The sequence below is a fragment of the Sinohyriopsis cumingii genome, chromosome 14 (genome assembly GCF_028554795.1).
Source record: "Sinohyriopsis cumingii isolate HCF-2022 chromosome 14, ASM2855479v2, whole genome shotgun sequence".
Taxonomy (NCBI): domain Eukaryota; kingdom Metazoa; phylum Mollusca; class Bivalvia; order Unionida; family Unionidae; genus Sinohyriopsis; species Sinohyriopsis cumingii.
The window spans coordinates 106,078,020-106,102,269 of record NC_142974.1 but is presented as its reverse complement, the minus strand read 5'-3'; the positions used below and the strand labels follow the sequence as shown (position 1 = coordinate 106,102,269).

The 24,250-nt window shown below is 35.2% G+C and overlaps 1 long non-coding RNA gene across 1 annotated transcript; it reads right to left on the bottom strand.

Annotated features, from left to right (window-relative positions):
- Positions 1 to 1,727: 1,727 nt before the first annotated feature.
- On the bottom strand, positions 1,728 to 10,662 carry LOC149784562 (uncharacterized). Its single transcript, XR_016414166.1, has 4 exons — positions 10,569 to 10,662; positions 5,545 to 5,599; positions 4,898 to 5,032; positions 1,728 to 1,819 (listed from the first exon to the last, which is right to left on the bottom strand). It is a non-coding gene; the product is annotated as an uncharacterized LOC149784562 (long non-coding RNA).
- Positions 10,663 to 24,250: the final 13,588 nt, after the last annotated feature.

Below are 24,250 nucleotides of genomic sequence, written 5' to 3'. Positions count from 1 at the left end.
AGTTTTTTTTTATACCAATCTTTGAACGATCTTCTCTTCTAAGTAGATCAATCATGCTTCTTCTAGACACTCTTCCATCGTATCGTGTTGACTTATTATCAAATATGTGTCGTGTTCCACTTAACCAGGCAGATAAATCTGGCAATCATAGTTATGTTCTGTGATTTGAAGTGTGATTCTTCACCGACCCGACGCGAAAAACAGGAAACTATGTGGTTTTATCTTTAAACAATCTTTTCATCATGAATGTATCCTTCTCTTTTCACATGTGTTCTGTTACTGTGGTTCTAGACAGAAAATATCATCCTCACCTAGGTTCACCCCATGTGTCCTAACTCCCTGTGTGTAGTCTAGGACTTTTGAAAAATTAACTGAGTTACTTCCCCTGCTGTATGACTGAACAAAGTTTATCATATGGAACAGAATGTAGGCAAACAAAATATTCCGGCTCGATCAGCTACATTGATACTAGAGTAATCAAAGCAGACAAAACGTGGATGTGTGAAGAATTGTAAGTTATTGACTAAAGACAATATGAAGGTGAATGTAAGTACACTTGTAAAGTTGCCACCACATATACACGTACTCAGTCATTGTCACGGAATGGTGTAAAGGTTGTTAATTAAATACATGTACTCGGGTTTCGTTTCTTTTCGGTGTACAACGATATCCGAGGGTGATTATATCAGGGTCTATTGTATTTCGAAATCCTGAGTACGATTCGTCCTGTGCCACACGTGCAAGGTGCCTTTGATAAAGAATAACGAAAATTCTAAAGGTATAAATACGTTACTACATGTAAAGGACCTTTACAATACTAATGGTTTTGTCAGCAAGCGGCCTACTAAAAGGATTCGCACAACTCCAGCTGTAGTGCTGTTTTTGATGGTAGGAATATCCGGGGTGTCCGGTGTTGTCTGAGAGTAGGAATATCCGGGGTGTCCGGTGTTGTCAGAGGGTAGAAACGTCCGTGTCCGGAGCGTTTAAGGTGCCGGAGCGTCTAATGTCTAGCGTCCGGAGTGTCCAGAGGGACTAAGGTGACCCAGCTGTAGAGCCGTCAAAGGACCAGGGGGTCCGGAGGATCTAATATTTCAAGTGTCCGGAGGGTCTAATATTTCAAGTGATCATAGTATTCCGAGGGTCCGGAGTCTATATTGGTTGTGAAATTGATTCGGAGGAGCTGTGGAGCGGATATGGTGCACGGGTGACGGAGTGCATCTCCACACATGTATTTTTAGCTGTATGCTAATTTTGGGTTAGTAAGACCCAGTGTATTATTCAGGACTGGAAGGATAGATTGTATATCCGGTCTTGTTTAGTGACATAATTTCGCTACCTGAGCGAATACATTTTTTACTATGTGTAAGGACTTATATCGTTTACTATTTGAGTGAACTATATTCATCTTTCCATTATTGAATCATTTGTGAAATCATTTATCCTGTATTTTAGGGTTACTTAACTAAATTTATTTGTATATTTTTTCCATCTTTGAAACTGTGCGTTTTTTATGTTAAATAGATCCAATATTTGGATTATAAATACGCACACATCTTCATAATCCACTACTCATATAAATCGCCACATTAAACCATATATCTGTGTCGTCAAAACGTGTTCTGTTGTTAATCCGAAATATCCCACCCGGTTATCTTGTTACAGTCATCAAAGACAGAGTATACGAGGTATATGCAGTAATCCTTGTTTAAAAGAAGGGAAAACTCGGCAGTGATACAAGACTGTAATGCCAGTATTCTTCCTTACTGTCCTACATGCAAATTGCATCAAGCTGTAATTCGTCTGCTCTTTGATTGACATTCTGTAAATAAAAGATTTCAACAATAAGTCTGTATTTAATAAATAAAAAACACTAAAAGAACGCTACATTGGCGCTGGTAAATGAGTATATCCTTACTGCAATAATAAGCACGAAACTCTGCCCCAATCACGTACAAACTGCAGGTACACGTGTTGCATGTCAAAGATATGCAAGCAACCGAAGTTGATTTTCATCTAGAAATAACACCCTCTGTTGATGTCTATAAACGTTAAATTCCGAGAAATAACGAGATCTGGTATCTCAAGACAGTCATGTAAAATTGATCACTACATGGTTAATGAATAGGTCAATAGTTTGAGCCCTACAGTTATAACTAGTTCGTGTACGTAAAAACATAACGTTTCCTCTCATCATATGCATATCATTGCATAAGGATGGTTAATGTATTTTGCAGGTTTTAGATTATCTAAATTGGGATTGTGATGTTTTCCAGACTTCTGTTATTCTTAACCTCACCTGCCACATATATTCAATACTAGTCATGTTCGGTTGCGGCTCCTATCGCCTAGTGGTTAGAGCGTTCGCCTCGGATGTGGGAGGTCGCGGCTTCGAACCCTGGCATAATCATGGCAAAGACTTGGTACTAATAACTACCTCGCTATGCGCTCAGCATTAGAGCGTTAGTGTTCGGACTGGTCGACCTGGTGTCAGGATAATGTGACTAGGTGATGCATCATGTTACACGTCTGCGACACAATGTCACATTTCAAGACATCACTATAAACTGCCACACTACAGATCTGGTGGCGATATGACTGAAAAATTGTTAAAGCTACGTTAAAAGTCCATATCACACGCACACACGTGTTCGGCTGCAGTTGTTTGAGATTTTAAATCTGCTTTTGAAAATTGAAGATATAAATTATGTCCTTTCAAGTCTTCATGTGACCTAACATTTTTTGATCATGATAGCGAATGAGTTTCTAAAATGCATATGACGTATTACAATAGTCCCACCACACCTTGGTCAGTGAAGGTTATCTGGAGCGACCGCTCCGGTGGCTAAGTAGTTAAAGCGTCCACCGCGTATGCGAGAGGGTGCATGTTCGAACCTCGGCCGAGTCATACTTATAAAAATGGTACTAACAGGTGATTCATTTGGTCCTCAGCATTAAGGAGTTAGTGTTACGACTAGTCTGCCTGGTGTCAATATAGTTTGACTAGGTGAGATGCTAAATGGCTACGCCATGATGCCCCAGTGCTAGATATCACTATAAACTGCCACACTGCAGACATCGTGACGATATGACTGAAACATATTTAAAACGTTATTAAAATTCGAAATCACACAGACACTTATACGTTTTATTGGGCGTGAATTTGCTTTAGAAATTTAGAAACTGTGAACCAATAAATGCGAAGTTCGAAACGTTTATTTGTCTATAACAAACGATTCAAGCACTTGATAGTTCCCCTTTCCCTCCGATTAGAAACACATATATAACGAAGGAGAAACTGATGGTTTCTTTCTGTTACGAACTGGCGAGTAATATTAGTACAAACATTAATCAAACACTGGAAAGGACGGCGTCATACAATTGACGATGTTTTCATCTATCTTGGGAGAAATAATAATAATCCTTAATTGTTCTTATATTGCAGCTTGTTTCTCACTAAATCTTGTTTGATTAATTTGTTAAAAGTGGGCTGTTTTTTCTTAATTTCATATATGTAAACATATATGTATTCTCATTTGTGTGCCTTGAGGTGTAAAATGAGTTGTGCGATTTAGTCCGCTTTCTTGACACGATATAATCTTCAAATTAGTGCCGTTCACAAACAAATCTGGATGTATTATTTGTATGCATGGATGGATGGATGGATGGATGGATATATGTATGTAAGGACCTAAATTGTTGAAACGTAATTCATGGTCAGTTTTACTATCTGCTAAGTTGATAACATTTCGCTTGGACAATGCTTCAATTGGACTGTTTGACTGGTCCACCATCTTTCTTATCAAAGATTTTCCGTTTATTTACATCAAAATACTTTTAAAATAAAACACCTCAGGATGAAACCTGATTATGAAAAAAGAAAAGATGATATTCTGTCAGAGTCATCCCTATTAAACATGCAAGTTGTATTCATAGTCTAATTATTTGAAGATTTAGTCAGTAGAAAATACTATAGAGTGATTTGATGTTTTCGGTTGAGCTAATTATAGCGGTTTTTGTTTTCATTTCCTAGTAAACAAAACCTTGGTGAAAAACCTAATCAGATTAATATCAAATATAATATCGTTATTTATAGTATTATTATTAGTAGCATTAGTAGTACACACAAAATCATATACGATCAATTGTCAAACTGACTGCTACAACAATAACTATTACTACTATCAGTACAATCAATATTGATGATGCTACTTACACCCATCATCAACACTAAAATATTGCCAAAAATGCAAACCCGCATATAATAACAAGTACCAACACCCAGTTACTCCCATATTACATCAAATACCAGCACTAATATAACAGCAACGACCATAACTCATATTAAACAAAGACCAACACTCACATTACAGTAAAGATCAACGCTGACATTACAGAAACACCAGCACTCATATTACAGCAAATACTAACACTCCTATTACAGCGAAACCAGCACTCATATTACAGCAAGACCAACACTCATATTACAGTAAAAAGCAACATTCATCTTACATCAAAGTTTAACACTCATATTACAGCCAACACCATCACTCATATTACAGTAAAGACCAACACTCATATTACAGCAAATACTAACACTCGTATTAAAGCAAAGCAAGCACTCATATTACAGTAAGACCAACATTCATCTTACATCAAAGTATAACACTCATATTACAGCCAACACCAGCACTCATATTACAGTAACAACCAACACTAATATTACAGTAAAGCTCAAAACATTTACATTACAGCAAATACCGGGACTCATATTACAGTAAAAACCAACACTCATATTACGGCAAAGACAATCACCAATATTAAATAAAACATTAAAACTACAGCTTACAGAAATAGCACAATTGCTATTATATAAGTTTAAATTATAAAAATTACTTACTATGGACCCACAATATTAAAAGGAGTCACCTTCTTTTTCTTGCAACAGCAACAAATAATACTTTTTATTACAACTGCGACAATTGCTACGGACGCAATTACAATTCCGGCTATTGCTCCATCACTTAGACCCGATCTGCAAATGTAAAAATAAATAAATAAGCTAACCCATCGATATATTCATCAGTCTGATCAGAGTTCCGTCCGAGTATCCATCTATCCATACATACATATATACATACATACATACATACATACATACATACATGCATGAATACCTACATACATATATACATACATACATACATACAACATACATGCATACAACATACATGCATACATACATACGTACGTACTTACTTTTTACTTACTTACTTACTTACTTACTCTAATTTTGCATGCCAGCTAAGGAAGACAAAAAAACAGATGGATGCAACAATTAAGTGCAAAAAAGATGTCGGCATATCCATCCACATTTCTTTACATCATCCTGCAAATTCAGACATATTTTAAGTTTCAAAATGAATACAAAAGTTAAAGAAAGGACTCAGATAAATCAATATAAATACGAGCAACATATTCAATAGTACCCTTTGGTACCATCACCACAGCATTATCATCACATGTACGTATATTGTATGTACATACCCGCCAACACAACTGTGGTCATTGTTACAGTTCTCTGATGCCTTTACTTGCTGTCCTACAAAATATGTGCATTGATATCAAGACTGGAGTTTCAAAATACACAAACAATGTACAATAAACGTTCTAATATGGTTACTCGTGTTGGATATGCGTGAATATAAATAAATAAATGTATTTAACCTAATTATACTTCAAAGAGCTGCAAGTTCAGTCAAGTCTCTTGTGATTCCCTCATTCATTGAAATTAACTAGTGTGGCCCTAGTGTATGAAAATGATGGTATGCAAATGTTTCAATCTATCACCTATACAGCTCCAATGAGATTGAAATGTGGCTGCAGATAAGCAGTCAGGCTTTACAACCGGTGTCATTGTACGTAATCAGGCTTTACAACCAGGGACGGATTAAGGCTCACTGGTGCCCTAAGCACTGACAAATCTTGGTGCCCCACTCCTTTCCACGTACACCTGGGAAGATAACCCTAGGGTGCACCATGATCAAGAAACAAAACATTATGATCAATTTACACTAGTTTAATCCAAAAAAATGTACACATATTCATTCGTTCTTTTTTTTCTCACCCTTTTCTCAACTTAGTGGTGCCCCCTTTGGCCCTGGTGCCCTAAGCACGTGCTTAGTCTACTTGATCGTTAATACTCCCCTGTTTACAACCCATGTCAATGCACGTAATCAGGCTTTTACCAACGATGTGACTGTACGAAATCAGGCTTTACCACCGATCTCACTGCAGGTAATCAGGCTTTGCAACTGATGTCACTACACGCAATCAGGTTTTAATACCGATGTCGCTGCATGTAATCTGGCTCTACAACTGATGTCACTGCACGCAATCAGGCTTTAAAACCGGTGTCATTGCACGTAGTCGGGCTCAGCAACCGGTGTCATTGCACGTAGTCGGGCTCAGCAACCGGTGTCATTGCACGTAATCAATTGAAATAACTTTAATGAAGTGTGTTTGCTGTAGATAAAACACGAAATTAGATTTGATTTTGTTCCATATAAACAATTTGTTTGATCTTGTTTGGCATTCTAGATTACATAAAAAATTTAGAAGTATCAACATTCAAGATAAATCACAGATGGGTTAGAATGTTTTTAGAATTAAAAAACAAAGATTTGTCTCGAATCCCAATTCTCAGATTTTAAAACTATTAATATGCATTCTCTCATCGATCGATGTTTTTAGCAATTATATATATATATATATATATATATATATATATATATATATATATATATATATATATATATACACATCAGGCTCGTCCGGTTTAGCAATGCATCATACGGTACCTATAGCGCATCTTCTGTCTTTGCAAATAACACCATATCATCGGCAAACAGTAATGGACACAAAGCCATTTCTAGAAAAATGATATCTGTATATTTGATTGTATTTTAATTTCCAGGTCGTTTGTCATACTTCCCTTGTTTGACTGTGCTAATTGTATCTGATATAACTGTAGTTTTATGGAGAAAGATTCCACTGAAAATGAATTGGAGGCCATGCGAATGATAACAGGAGTGTGATTAGTTCCCTATTGTAAGAGGAGTGTGATTAGTGCCCTATTGTAAGAGGAGTGTGATTAGTGCCCTATTGTAAGAGGAGTGTGATTAGTGCCCTGTTGTAAGAGGAATATTGGTTGGGTAATCTGCATGTTCGTCCTAATAAGCATATATTGATTTTAATATTTTTAAATAGAGCAGGGTTTTGCTCTGAAGTATTGAAAAGATGTAATTCAACCTTTCGTTGCTAATAATGAAGCCTACGCCACTAGACTGTTGACTATTATTCGGAGTCCAATACACAGAACGAAGCATACTTATACAATTCAACGGTGAATCACGTTACCAATTCAATCATAAGTAACCCATTAAAACGTAATTTAAACGAGATAGCTATTATCATTAATCGTAGTAGTAGTAGTAGTAGTATTGTCTTGGTAATTTGGTGGTACAAGTGTAGTGTCGCTATTGAGAGGCAACTGTATTAGCTTAATAACGATTAATTCCTAAATTACATTTCTAACAATATCTACCGTACTGCCTCTAAAATATGGTACTCTCTCTCTCTCTCTCTCTCTCTCATATTGCAGTATCAACTTACAAGTGGGATATGATTTGTAGCATATATATATAAATTAAAAATAGTTATGGCAGTGCAAACCTTTATACTGATCACAACAACAAATACATGTTCCATCTCTTCTTACTACCATACAATCTCTGGCATGATTATAACATGAATGCTTAAGAATTTATCATTTTGCCTTTTAACCCATCAAAATTTGTTTAAAATGAAATTGCCGATGCATTTTCCTTGTTTCCAGGACAGGAAAACTGGTTTATAGCAAGATTTAGCCAGTAAACAAAACTGGGAATGTAATAGAATACGAACATAACATTCAGTGCTTGAAAAGATGATTATTGACGGTTTATTAACTTGAAAAATTATTCAGCCACTAAATATTTCAAAAACCAATAATCTACACGATGGTCCAGTTATTTCCTCAGGAGAAGGTGTGTGTTTGTGTGTGTGTGTGTGTGTGTGTGTGTGTCATTATGATTTTTAACGTAGCTTTAACAATTTTTCAGTCATATCACTACAATGTCAGCAATTTGTCAGTTTATAGCGATGTCTAGCACTGGGTCATCATGAAGTAGACATGTAGCATGATGTCCCACCCAGTCACATTATCCTGACACCGGGCCGACCTGTCCTAACACTAACCTCTTAATATTGAGCGCCGCCGAGGCAGCTGTTAGTACCATTATTGTAAGTCTTTGGTATGACGCGGTCGGGGCTCAAACCCACGACTTCCCACTTCTTAGGCGAACGCTCTAACCACTAGCCACGGGATCGGTCTCCTCAGGAAAAGGCCTTTATTGAATGTAAATAATAGTTCGTCCCTTCTCAAGGCACTAAAATGTGCTTGATACTAAATAACCTACTTGTATTGCTGTGCCGTAAAGGAAATTAACCAAACCAAAATCATTTTCAAAGGAATTGGTACACAATTATATGAATACATATCACGTGTTTAATGTACCTTGACATTGTTAGATGTATCCTGACATAAATTCAGATAATATGAAAACCACAATTCCTTACATAAAGACGTTAAGTAGGTGAATCTGTGTAATAACAAGAGTCAGCAAAATAGTCAATGAGGTTATAATCAAACACCTTGACTTAAATGCTGTTGTATTTAGCCAGTCATACATGTGTGCTAATTCTTCCAATTTGATTTGAACTAATTCACTATTAGGCTTATCGATATCTTGCAGTTTTATGAACAATCTGTCACACACTTTCCCAGTAAAACTTGCAGCTCGTCTCATCATGACGGACCAAATGTAATGCAAATATCGGGCAGGACTTGAATATACTTTTCCTTTCTACTGGTGGCAGAAAAAGAGAAATCCTCTATTAATTCCTTCTCAAGAAGAAGAGAAATGATATATTTGAAAACGATTGTGTTCTCAGTCATAAGTCATAGAAAAGAAAAGCAACACCTGGGTAAGATTCGTGATTTAAAAGGTTGAGTTGACTTGCCATAATCAAGTCAAATAATGTCTTTAAGCAGGTCAAATCATGTCATAATCAGGTCACAGCATGTATTTTATAGATATAATTGATACGAATGATCTTATATGTATTACAAATCCATTAAAATCTTCACATCTAATGGTAACTACCTTGGAATTTGTAACTTAATTATATTTTCGGACAACATTGTGTTAAGTATACGTAAAAACAAAGACATTTCTAGTAAAAAATTACATTACTACTAACGCATTTAAACTGGTGGGAGTTTTATAATAACGCATTAAAACTGTTCAGTTTTATACTAACGCGTTAGAGTACGAATCTAATGGGTCCCACTGCAATCTGCATCTAAACTAAATATACGCAAACATTAGTTCTGACTCAATATTTACGTAACTGTTGAATCTCAACTTGAATGCTTTGCACTAACATTTTGTGTTTACATTATTTAATATCATTGACATGAAGTGACATAATCTTAGAAAACAACACATTCTACCTCAAACATGTTACTATTATCTCGTTGATAAATATATAAAATGTTCCACTATTCAGGACGAGTAACCCAGGCAAAGGAACATATATTGTGAACTCTACATAAAAAAGTTAAACATGATCAATTTCAATAATGAAAAACGTAATCTTAAATCTATCATATATTATCAAGGTTAGTCAAAAATATTGTTTTATTAATTTCGGAGAAAAGAAATAATCTTTGAAACGTCCAAAAAGTAATGACTTTATTTATTTAATTATTTTTTCAGTATGCATCTTCATGACTAAACTCAGTTGTATTATATACAAATAAAATCGTCTTTCCTGATCCGGATTAATCAAAACACAATTCTGAAAAGAACCTTTGGCCGCAAAAGACTGTGAAACTCCGCGAAAAGTTCTAATATGGTTGGGCAGTATCAAAACCTAAACTGAAAATAAGCCTATCATGTTAGTGCTAGCCATTACTGAAAGAAAACCACATACAGTCTTTGCACGCTAGTGCAGACTGCAAAAATTGACATCTATAAATGTTACGTTTATTAAAATTATATTTGTGTCATTTTTCTAATAAAGTCATATACAATCGAAGCTTAACTTTGATACGTTGTGTCTCAGTTATTGCAAAAGAAAAATGAATTTTTTGTCACTAGGTTTAACATTATTGTAAATGCGTGGGAAACGGAGTGAAGAAATAATTAGGACATAAACAAGGGCACAACTATATTTAAATTTATTTTCTTCTTCTGATACTGACAACAAAATTAAGGCGCGCTTGTGTCAGGAGGTGAGCTAAAGGACATACTGTATATAATTTCCCAGACACAGTACAACTGTTAATGAACGTATGACGGAGTCTTACGCATGTTGCAAATAAATCACCTTTTAATTCTCATATTTGATTGATATCTTAATCCCTTGGAATATGTTAATAACATTTTAACGATGATGTACATTACCTGCCAAGAAAATATAGAGAATGCATAGTTCTGTCGCTTTTGCTGACATGTTGAGGCTGGGATCCGAAAGACGTCCCAGTTCGAGTATATAGTAGAGCTATTTCCTGGCAATTAGATAGGCTGAATACTGTGCATTCAGTTGACGAGTAGAACACGTGTTAAAACAGACGCAGGGTTAACACGAATGTGCACTATGTTTCTACAAATAACGTAACAAAATCCCAGCCAATTGTTTGAAGTATTTTAGGACCATTAACTGTATAATTATTTGTAGACTTAATTACTAAACGAAATACTTATTGTGCTGTTTATGAATCTGAATTTGCATGGAGATAATATATGAAAACTATCTGGCCATTTGTTTTAGCAACTCAGCAAACACATTCATTTCAGATGTTGGAAGACTTTAATTAAAAGGAGTATGTAAAAGGAAAGCGAAAGCCAAACCAAAAATAATAAAGAAAACGCTCTCACTATAACTATTACGAAAAGTATCCCATGCCTTTAGATTGGAGACAATGGATGGTTACCTGCTATTACTGCAAGGCGGAAGTTTGTTCATGCATGCGATAAATAGCAATAAAGGGTTTACTGAAGTGTAACAACTAGTTTGTCCTAAAAAAAAAACATACCTAGGCGGTTACTGAGAATCAATTATAGACAATGATCTTATAGATCATAGCCTAGAGAAGGTAGTAATTTTGCAGGATTCCAGTAACTATAATAAACTCTATAGAAATTTGGTTGGAATAAATGGCGTTCTTGATAACATCATACAAGTAGAAAGCGGCATATAAATCTATACATGTAATTAATGACTAAAATAGAGTCAAAAGACGTAGAATAATACAACAGGTACGTTACATGGGAGCTTTTAATCCGGTTGGGCGGAATTTCCTACGATGTTAGCAGTGTTACTGCATATAGTGATGTTTAGCACTGTGGCATGCCGCAGACAAATAGCTTGATGTCCCACCCAGTTGCATTATGCTGACTCTATCTTTAAAAGAAAAAGATCTTTCCACATATGAATGAAGAAAATACATACCAGTAAGTAAATACAGGATAATTAAAACACAATATTTAAATCAATTTTGTTCTGTTCGTATATAAATAAATGCCATTATCTGGTGTTATTGATATTCCCGTCCCCACACGTGACTTTGCGTTAGTTTGTTCCCTACATGTATATTAGGTGTTGTTATTGAAGTCTTCGTACACATAAATTAAATCAGAAACTTTACTGGGTGTTACTGGTGTCCCCGCACACACAGTTTAGAACAAAAATTGTATTGCTTGTTATTGGTGTCCCCGTTCAAACACTTTAAATCATAACCTTTTATTGCGTGTCATTGATGTCCCCCTACACACACTTTAAATCATATTCTTTATTGCGTGTCACTGATGTCCCCGTACACACACTTTAAATCATTAACTCTATTGCGTGTTATTGATGTCCCTGTACACACACTTTAAATCATAACCTTTATTGCGTGTCATTGATGTCCCCCTACACACACTTTAAATCATATTCTTTATTGCGTGTCACTGATGTCCCCGTACACACACTTTAAATCATATTCTTTATTGCGTGTCACTGATGTCCCCGTACACACACTTTAAATCATTAACTCTATTGCGTGTTATTGATGTCCCTGTACACACACTTTAAATCATAACCTTTATTGCGTGTCATTGATGTCCCCCTACACACACTTTAAATCATATTCTTTATTGCGTGTCACTGATGTCCCCGTACACACACTTTAAATCATTAACTCTATTGCGTGTTATTGATGTCCCTGTACACACACTTTAAATCATAACCTTTATTGCGTGTCATTGATGTCCCCGTACACACACTTAAAATCATAACCTTTTTTGCGTGTCATTGATGTCCTCGTACACACTCTTTAAATCACAACTTATTATTGCGGGTTATTGATGTCCCCGTAAACACACTTTAAATCATTACCTTTATCCTTTATTACGTGTTATTAATTTACCCATACACACACTTTAAATGATAACCTTTTTTGCGTGTCATTGATATCTTCGTACACACACTTTAAATGATAACCTTTTTTACGTGTCATTGATGTTCTCGTACACACTCTTTAAATCATAACATATTATTACGGGTTTATTATGTGCTATTCATTTCCCCGTACACACACTTTAAATGATAACCTTTTTGCTTGTCATTGATATGTTCGTACACACCTTTAAATGATAACCTTTATTTGGTGCTACTAAGTCCCCGTTATACAATTTACTATGAGATATTGATATTCCCGTACTAACACTTTAATTCGGAATCTTTGACTTGGCATTATTCATGTCACCGTATAGAAAGTTTACTTGGTGTTAGTGATATTTCCGTACATATATTTTAAATCAGAACCGTAACATGGTGCTATTGATGTATCCGTATGCACAGTCTTCAGTAGGTGTTAATGGTGTTGCCGTATACAACCTTAAGTTAGAACCTTTACTTGTTGTTATTGATGAGACCGTACGCACGGTTTACGCAAACAAGTTATAAGAATAAAGTCGAAATTATAAATATCATTATCTCTGTCTCCACCTTTTTCTCGTTCATCTTTGTGGACACAATAGAGGGGTTTTGTTGTATTGGGATTTAACGCCATATCTCAGCACACGATAGGGTATACATGGCGGCCAGTATAACTGGTAGAGGAAGAACCTGGAGAAAAACTCGGTAAGAACCACCGACATACGGAAATCTACCCGACAGCTTTCACACATACCCATATCGGTCGACCCTATGAATCCAACCCAAGCAGATTGGCGAGATGACAGTGATCGGGAAATGCGATTTATTCAGATCTCTGCTTCCAGTGTCCCCCACAACACAGAGACAGATACACATACACAGACTCGCCACTTTTTAGTTATTAAAGCAAAGTCTATTCGTGTAATAACCGTGAAACGTATTGTTCACCGAGGTTTGTACGCATTGGGATCTTTTATGTTTAAGGGAATAACAGATCCAACTAATATGATTATCAAATTCAACCATTTAATTTTATGTATAATTATATTTTATACCGGTAATATTTTATTCAAGTATCACATATCTCATCTTTTTTCAAAACAAAAGGACACGCAACGAAGTGCGTGATTTTCTATCATTTAATATGACATTATTTGAGATCGATGCCATATTCTTTGTATACTGATCAACATAAATAGTTACCTAAATGCCACGTTCTGATGAAGCATTTGTCTCTACTACCTAAATGCCACGTTCTGATCATGTGTATTCGTCTCTACAACACGTTCGAAGTGTGTGATTGATTCGAAATAAAATACTGTCTCTGATTTACAAATGAGCTTGCGAATAACTTGAAACAATGTAGCAGTGACGTAAACATCCACAATTAGGTTATTCGGTGTATGGGGCAATAAGAGTTGCACTTAATATATATATATATATATATATATATATATATATATATATATATATATATATATATATATATACACACACACATATATATATATATATATATATATATATATATATATATATATATATATATATATACACACATATATATATATATATATATATATATATATATATATATATATATATATATATATATGTGTGTGTGTGTGTGTGTGTATGGGGTGGGGTGGGGGTATGTGTGTTTGTGTGTAATTATTTTCAACGTTTTGCTACGCGACTAGCTTTCACAAAGCATTTATCCCTTACAAGCTCTTATTTATCTTCAAAATGTAATTGTCTTTACTCCTAGTTGTCCTGTCATTTCAGCAATTTTTTTGCAAGTTCTGGCTTAGTGGTTTTCAATATTTTTTATATAATAGACTGATGCACTAAAGACGACATAAGTAAATATTTCTTATATTTCGTGTTTGCTGAGTAAGGGCACAATATGTTCAAATGAAAGTTATATGCTCATTTAAACCTTTTTGGACTTCTTAAAGCAAGTCAAACATCTTTTCATTCTGCACATCGATGAGGCCCTAAATCGATGTATTTATGGGGGTTTCCAGCATATTTTAGAGTATAATGTTATGAAATGACATCATGAAAGCATTCTTTGGGGCGTATTTTCGTTGGTAGTTGTAACTCTCGAATGATATTCCTGGTGTTATTTATGTCACCGTACACACACTTTGCTGGGAGCTCTTGATGTCCCAGTATATGCATCTTGCTAGATGTTATTTATGTATATACACTCACACTTTAAATCAGAACCTTCACAACCAATGGCACCCTGCTGGATACATATTTCCATGCCATAGTCATGTTAGCTTGCCAGTTTATTCTACACAGGAACTGGAAGATTTTCTTTCGCAAGGTGTAGAACTCAATAGTGCGTTACATGGAGTTCGATTACTTGAATTAAATACACAATTATACATTGTCTCAGTTTGAAGTTATAGAAATTCAAAACTAATAAAGGCTGCAAATATATTCAGAATCTTTAATTTGTGTTATTGATGTTACCGTATATACACTTTGCTGGATGTTATTTATGTATACCCTTTATGTTAGAACCTTTACAACCAATGACCACCTGCAAGAGGCACATTGCCATGACCTTTTCCTTTGACTTCGTCAGGTGATTCTGCTCAGGAACTCGAAGTGTTTCTTTGCAAATTGGAGAACTAGATAACGCGTTACGGAGAGCTTGATTACGTGACTTACAGAGATTATGGCATCTGACCGGCTCATTCGACTTGGATGACTGAGCCTAGAGGACGTTAAGAGTTTACTCGAATAGGCTGTTTCATCTGTATAGAGAACCATCATTTACCACATTTAGTCATTATTTCGAACAAAATGGGCTCTACATTCCAAAGCGTCGGTAATTGCTTTCGTGGTGACACAACATGAACAAACACATTGTATTGGGTGCTCCATGTACAAGATACTGGGATTATAATTAACACTCCTACAAGAAAAACGAACCTTTGTATTTTGAAAAGCAGCATTGTTACAAGTACAATTCCTGCTAGAATATTGAAAAGAAGGAATGATACAAGTACAATACCTATCATAATAATGAAAAGCAACACTGTTATGATTATATTACCTGCAAGAATAACGAAAGGCAACAGTGTTACCAACGTAACGTTCATTTCATCCACTGAGGATAAGCCTTCAAAGTAAGTTAGTTGAAAGAGTATTACTCTCACGGTACGTCAATATTATTAAATCAGTATTTCACTTGCGTTGACAATAAAATAATTCCTCAAAGTAAATCAATTGAAAACGTATTACTCTCACGGTACATCCTGCATTGTTAACTCAATATATCACTTGCGCTGACAATTAAACCAAACGTGTCTTTTTACATAGTAATTGACAATACGCAAGACCGTTAACGTAAGTTGTGTCGGTTGGTGACTAGAATATAGCCATGTGGCGTCTATCTTCTACTAATTGATGTAGATAAAGTTCCATAACAGTTTGTAGAATATAATTGTATTTTTAACGTCAATCTCTTTTTCAGCATGGACTGACAAACTAAAAACAATAATTGCACAAATTATTGGTAAATAAGTCATGCTTGTAAAATCATGATGAAAAGAGAGAGTGGGTCATATCACGATTTTTGTGTGGCTTACACAACATCATTCAGAATTTTGTAATCTTTTCTTATTTTTAAAAAAGCAAACTGGATTTAATAATATGGTCCAAGTGCCAGGGCGTTTTAAAACATCTGTTTTTCGCAGATTCATGCGGCGCTTAATACGGAAACAGTATATGGGGTCAACCATTTCTGTGCATACGCTACCTCGTTACTTTAAAGTTTCCTCTTTATTCCGGTTATTCGTGCAGTGTTAGCAGTAATATGCACATTTTTCTAAAGATGTCAAATTTTACTTACATTACATTTTATCATGACAGCAGACTTTAGTGGCACACGTTTATACTTTACTGGTTTTTGTTACATTAAATGTTTCGGTCAGTTTCTCATCTACTTCTACTTCAAACACTCGTTTCCATGGATGAGTTAACTTCAACGTGATTATTTCATTATTCAGTGTCTTCAATTGTCCCTCCATGCTCTATTGTTTTCGTCATGTTTATAGAGAGTTGACTACACATTCCAAGGGTATATTTATTTTCTCAGCCCATTTAAATTCAAAACATTCACAAGACAAAGGAATTTATCATAAAACCACCAAGATTGCAAGAAGGCAAACCACAATTACGACCAGGAAGTAAACTCCTCTCTCTCTCTCTCTCAAACCTACCGGCAGCGAGCGCAACAATAGAATATTAAATATATTTTAATCGCTATATACCGAGGTCATACTTCTTATCAATATTCAACCTAGCACTAACCATATTTATCCGAATATAACAATTCTATATATATATATATATATATAGAGAGAGAGAGAGAGAGAGAGAGAGAGAGAGAGAGAGAGAGAAGGGATGGATGGATGGATCAATGGGTGGGTGGATGGACAGAGACATACTGACAGATAGATAGATAAATAGTTAGATAGATAGATATTAATTATCGGACTTAACAGCATAGTAAAAATGTGATAAATTTTATATAGAGAGCATTCATTTTACGGATTGATTTAATGAGTTAAAGGCAAGTTAAGTGATAATATGCATTTACATTAGGCTGTAAATAATTTTAAATCTTGATGAATTTATCGGACAATTATGAATAGTAAATTTGTAAACTTTTCGGACACTACGGTTAATAATGAAATATGGATTGATAAATAAACAACAAAATTCCTTTCCTAACGATCGCATCACATTTAATGTCTTCTTCCTATTCAAGGGAGATATTGCAGATCAGTTGGTAGAGTGTCGTACTCGTGCTGAAAGGGTCACATGATTCGATACCAGTCCAAGCCATATGGTGTCGGCTTGTTGGCGTGTCCTGTTGTCAGTATTTATCGGAAAAATGTAATTCATAATGGCTTATGGTGTGTATATTTAAAAAAACAACCTTCCTTTGACTTACATTATTACCCATAAAGTCGTCCACCTACTACGAAACTACGCACGTACAGCAGGTAGAGTGTTAAACTCGTCATCCAACTGTCACGGAATTCAATTTATTTTGTATGTACCATGGTCAACTATCTTTATACAATGTACTCAATTCATTCACTCACATTAACTTTGGAATACAAATTATGCCCTAAGACGCTAGTGGATTGAGGTAATTAGTTTACATACGTCTTGCTGAGTGACTTGAGCAAAAGATGTGTGAAAACACATATATACCACAAGTAGAACTTCATTGTTCATGGAATTAATTAATCTTGCTACAAACAAATATTCGTTGAAATGACACAAGAGATTTTTATTTTGACAAACTTAAGCAAAAGTATGTGTTTCTATTCATAAACAAACAAGAAAACATATTCACATTTGAAAGTTCATGCTTTTGTTTTTCTTTCATCAGTCACGTGCATCATTGGCACAGTCTGGGATACGCACCACGTTTCTGTTTTAAAGAAAATGTAAGATTATCATTAAGCAGCGACAATCTATTCCTATTGATGAACGTAATATTATTGATGAAATAATTATACATATTATATTGCCTACGGATTATCTAAGTTGATCCTTGCTATATTACATTACTGAGTTTAATTTATACAACATTTCGTCTTATAATCCAATGACATCGTCCTCCAAAGGAGCTAATTCACGAATATTAAAATAATCTATGATGTAGACGCTGGGAAAGTAGGCGGCAACTCAATATATTCCTGGTCGATGACTATTGTCCAAGTTTATGACATATACTCGAAGGTTTTTAGCTTTATGTTAAGAAAACGTATCGCTAGCTCACACCGCATGATTCTGCCTACATTTAAGATTGGATGATTTGATTATTTTAAATTAACTTTGGCACTGGGAGGTTATCTCAAAAATCAAAGAATAAGGACACCACCTAACGATTCACTTCCACCTGGTTTCAAGATGATTTATTGCGTGATTTGATTATTGATTCGTAGATCAATCAGTTGCAAATATGCAAGTTGTATGATGCCTTTTTGAATGATGCCTTGTAAAAATTGACACGCGATCAAAGTCATCTGTCGTCTGACACATGTGAATGTACTTGTGCGTTTCCAACCGACAGCTGCATGAAAAGTGCGAATCGAAGAAAAAATGAAAGGAATTCATCTTGAATTATGTTGGAAGGGAAAGAAATGAATCATAATTAAGCTACACTATTCCAATATGTTTTGCAGATACACGAACTTTAGGCTTATCTCTTGTTTTGTTTTAGCAATGCAACGTCACCATACCATAGTTTTCCTTCTGCAGACGGAACGGGTTCTCTGTGACATTCTTTCAGTAGTGTGTAAGACGGCTGTCAGATTTTGCCACCACCCGAGATGCGTTGAGGAATACGATGGGTCTGATTAAACGTGTAACGAATTCGGGTTTGTATGTGCCAGTGGGTCCAGCAACCAGTAATCTAAACGGATAGTGATGGATAACATTCTGGCATCCACTCAAAACTTTGAGAGTGTATTGTGTACCCATAACTTTCAAGTTATGTTTAGAATTCGAACATTCTATAAATGACACAAGAGATTTTTATTTTGACAAACACAAGCAAAAGTATATGTTTCTATTCATAAACAAACAAGAAAACATATTCACAAGTTCATGCTTTTGTTTTTCTTTCATCAGTCACGTGCATCTTTGGCACAGTCTGCAACCTCTTGCATCCAAGCCTTTTCAGCCACAAGCATTTTTTCATGCAATATGCTTCTGCATATATTTGTAAGCTAAACATTAGGGCCATTGTGTAAATGCTCTTCCCAGGCGTTTATTTAATATGCTACTGCTGTGATATATCTCATTCTTGGCCTAAGCATGTTTAACTGGTGTCAGGTAAATTACTGGAATATACTTAACTGGTATCAGGTAAATTAGTTGAATATATTCAGCTAGTGTCAGGTGAATTGCTTGAATATATTTAACTGGTGTCAAGAAATTTACTTGAAAATATTTAACAGTTGTCAGATGAATTACTTGAATATATTCATCTGGTGTCAGGTGAATTTCTTGGATATATTTAACTGGTTTCAAGACAATTACGTAAATATATTTAACTGGTGTAAGGTAAATTACTCTAATATATTTAAATGGTGGCAGGTAAATTACTTGAAGATGCTAAATACTATAAGATTCGTATATTTTGAATGCTTTTGTTTGCACAGTATGTTCATTGCCTTATATTTTTCAGTAAGTGCGTAGTATGTTTTATTTTGTTCTTCACTATACCGATGTAAAACTGTCTTGTTTACGTCCTTCATAATCCTGTATGTTTATCTGATGCCAGTGAAACCTATTACGATTTTCGGGTAGCCTAGTGGTTAGGGCTTCCGCCTCGGAAGAGGGAGATCGTGCGTTCGATCCCCGACCGAATCATGCAAAGTCTTAAAAAAATCATACTAACAGCTGCCTCGCTTGGCGCTCAGCATTAAGAGGTTAGTTTTAGGACTGGTTGGCCTGGTGTCAGAATAATGTGACTGGGTGAGACATCATGATACATGTCTGCGGCATGATGCCCCAGTGCTAGACATAACAATAAACTGACCCACTGCAGTCATCGGAGCGATATATCTGAAAAAGTGTTATTGCTACGTTAAAATTCCTAATCACGCACACATATACACGCACACACACACACAAACACACACAATTTTCGCCACATTTGTGTGTGATGATGTAAATTGCTTAGTACAACCTATTTCATAGAATCATACCAGTGCGGACAAATTAGATATACGGTTCCTCGCTGTATAGCTGAGCTAGTAATTTTTATTTTGTGACACATACGTCAGTCTTACTATAGTAATCCTTCATTTAACAGAAGAGAATTTGAAAATGGTTTCTCATAAATAAAAGAAGAGAAGTGGTGCATCTCAAGACAAGTTTTTAAACTCGTTAATAGCAATTCATGTTGACAAGTTTTTAAACTCGTTAATAGCAATTCATGTTGACAAGTTTTTAAACTCGTTAATAGCAATTCATGTTGACAAGTTTTTAAACTCGTTAATAGCAATTCATGTTGACAAATTTTTTAAACTCGTTAATAGCAATTCATGTTGACATGTGTATAACCGTAAATGGAAATGAATTTTTACATACAGAAATGGCAGTGGAATTGATACTCATTCAATATGATATATACATTATCGTTACTGGAACTACTTTTAGTGTTATTAATGTTGTTTATTTTGGAATGCATGTAAATAATCTCTGTCTCTGTCTGTCTCTTTCTTAATTGTTTGCAGCATCTGTAATAATGTTTAACACGACTTATTTCAACCTAAAAGAAAAGATAGCTTGATCAAATATTTCCGGCAGACAAATTAAGAACCAGATTCATGTGTGTGTGTGTGTGTGTGTGTGTGTGTGAGAGAGAGAGAGAGAGAGAGAGTATTTTTATGGTACCTTACATTTTTTTAGTCATATCGTCACGATGTACGCAGTGTGGCTGTTTATAGTAATGTCTAGCACTGGGGCTTCATGTCATAGACATATAGCACGATGTCCAACCCAGTCACATTATCCTGACACCACACCAACCAGTCCTGACACTAAGCTTTTCATGCTGAACACGAGGCGAGGCAGCTGTTAGTACATTTGTGCATGTGTTGTACACCCAAACTGGATAATTGTGACTTACACTCAATGATTTCTTTATAACCAAACAATCGTATTTAACGTATAATTACATTACTCTCCAATCTAATGCCCCTAAACTTGGAATAATGGTGTATCTAGTAATAGATGTGTGTTGCTTACCAGAGCTAGGTCGTTTGATCATTTTTCAGGCGATATTAAAGTTGCTTAGGAATTACAATTATTCTTTATATCTGAGAAAATAATATCTATATAATGAAACATGTTATAGAGAATTTGAGCTAGTTTTTGCATCTTGGATAAACACAACCTTCACGAAACCTTTATAACTGCACTCTACTTTCGACAATGCATTAACGATCTCTCAGATTTTATATTCACTCTCTAATGCCAACACTTAATTTTACCACTCTTCGAAGAAAGAAACATATTATGGACATTTTGAAAAGAGAAACGTGGCCACTGGAATATGATGTTCCGAAATTGTTTCAAAACTTGTATAAAACGTTTGAACCCGCGACATCCTGCATCCAAGGCGAACGCTCTAACCACTGGGCCACCAGAATGGTGGGATGAATCTGTATTGAAGGCATTTCATCAATACAACGTACCATGTAGTACAAAAAAACGGCCATAATTATTTCTTACCTCTGTGTCCAATTCCTCTTCATCAATCAGTGCAACAATTTACGGATTCGGCCAAAGTGGGTATGTGAGAAAGCTTGCCAGTAATTTCTCGTCGGTTGGTGGTTCTTTCCGGGCTTTTCCCGGATTCTTACTCCACCATTTATACTGGATGCCGTGTGTAACCTATCTTGTGCTGATAAATCGCGTTAAACCTTACAACAGTACCAAAATCAGCAAGTTAAACTAAATATGTTCCCATAATTAAAGTGTGTAACACATTTCAAGGTTTCTGTTAAATAATGTTGTCTGTGCTCAAATCACACCGTTTTAGTTTATCCCATATTGTAACAACTTTAGTCAACCTATTAACTTAGACTTAAACTATTACTCTAAGAATACAGTTTAGAATGAAAATATTTTCATTAAAATTGGGTCACAGTAGATCGTCTTTGACTATCGCAAAAATAATATGAAAACATCAACATTCAATCTCACGAGGTAAGCCTTCGATTTGCGTCTTAATTCTCAATTTATATTCCTCACATGACCATATTAGGCCTACATAAAATACATTTGTATACGAGGACATATTAGGCCTACATAAAGTATATTTGTATACGAGGATATATTAGGCCTACATAAAATATATTTCTTTACGAGGACATATTAGGTCTGCATAAAGTATATTTGTATATGAGGATATAGTGAAACAATCCTGACTACCTGTCAACTTGTATTTTTTTTTTAAAGTGCATTTGCACATATCACTAATGTTGGAGATAATTTATAATCTCCATTTATTGTTTACATTCCCTTCATGTTAGAAAGTCGTACCTCTGTTTCCAGTGCAAATAATAGTAACTGTAGTATCAGTTTTTGTAATATGACGCTTGGACAAAGGATAAGTGATTTGATACAACATGTAAATCATATAACAATGATTTGTTTAAATATTTATCATCTGGGTAAAGATTTTTGAAGCTGAGTGTGTACATGACAGGATTGTAAACTGTTATCACTTACCTTCTATTTTGCGAGAGAAATAGGCAATTGTATCCATTTTTCTCCAGGATTAAGGTAAGACTCGTGTAAGTTCATAATTTTTCGTCACTAGTGTGATGAAACCGTTCATCATCAATGTTGAATCTTTGTATAATTTATTGTGAAATAATTGCTATTTTTGTCGTTTGAAATCGGGCGCCATTTTTACTATTGTGTGTATTGGGCGCTCTGCTTTCCACTAGGAGGCGCTCAGGTTAATCTTTCCGAATTCTTCCATATTTAGTCATATTCGTGAAGACTTTGTCATGAATTTCCCGAGTGTGTCCCCAAAACCTATAAATAGGGGTGAGATCCGCCGTTTTGGCAGTTGTGGTTCTACTGGATTCCAGTAAAGGTCTCAAAACCAAACAGAAAGTCTCAACTAGGTAGACTAGTTACTACCGACACATTAAATTTAGTACTCATAATGACTACTATAAAGTTTCTCTGAAATTGTTTTAACGTTTATTTCCTTTTTATATCATATAAAAACTCCCACAGAGGGATTTAGCTGACGGCATTGTCACTGTGTTGTCATGAACATAGCCGTCTGCTATCTATTGGAAATTTAATATTCCATTGACATTATCGAATTTCCTATTCAATTTCATGTAACTTTTTGAAATCACAAATTTCCATCCATTTTGTAGTGGTTGTGTCATTTAGTTGTCGAAATAATATACCCGACACAACGACACACTGTGTCGCTCAAAACGACACACATTGTCGCATTCAACTCAAGCGATACACTATCGACATCCGGTTTCAGATTGTGTCGCTCAAAACGACACACTGAGTCTCAGCCAACAAACGCGACACACTATTAACATCCGGTTCCAGACTGTGCCTCTAACATATTTGCCACTGGACTCTAAAACACAAATCCGGGTCTGGTTCCGAACCTTGATTAGGTGCAGAAAATCATTACCACTTCGGTACGTTATATGAACAAATTTTGAGATAATTAGTTTCTTTTTCTGTATAAGATTCGTTTGGGAATTGGGATTATCTGAGTTAAAGATCATGTGAATTGGGACAACTGGAACATTTATCCTGATTTTCACATGCAATTTAACACTGAAATTATTGTTGTCATTTCAACATGCTTTATGAAACATCTGTTCTGAAAATTGGCAAATCATATAATTCACTATTCTGAGCACTAGATTTTGTGAGAAAACACATTCAACCCTGGAAGAAATATAATAAACTGTTTTGACTATATTTGTTTTGCTTTGTGCTTTTATGATCTATATAAGAACATTTGTAGTGAGCACACATTTCTTGACATTACAATACACTGGAGAGGTTCTAGTAACTGAAAAAGGCATGAGCTGTCCATCTATTCCATTTTATTTGA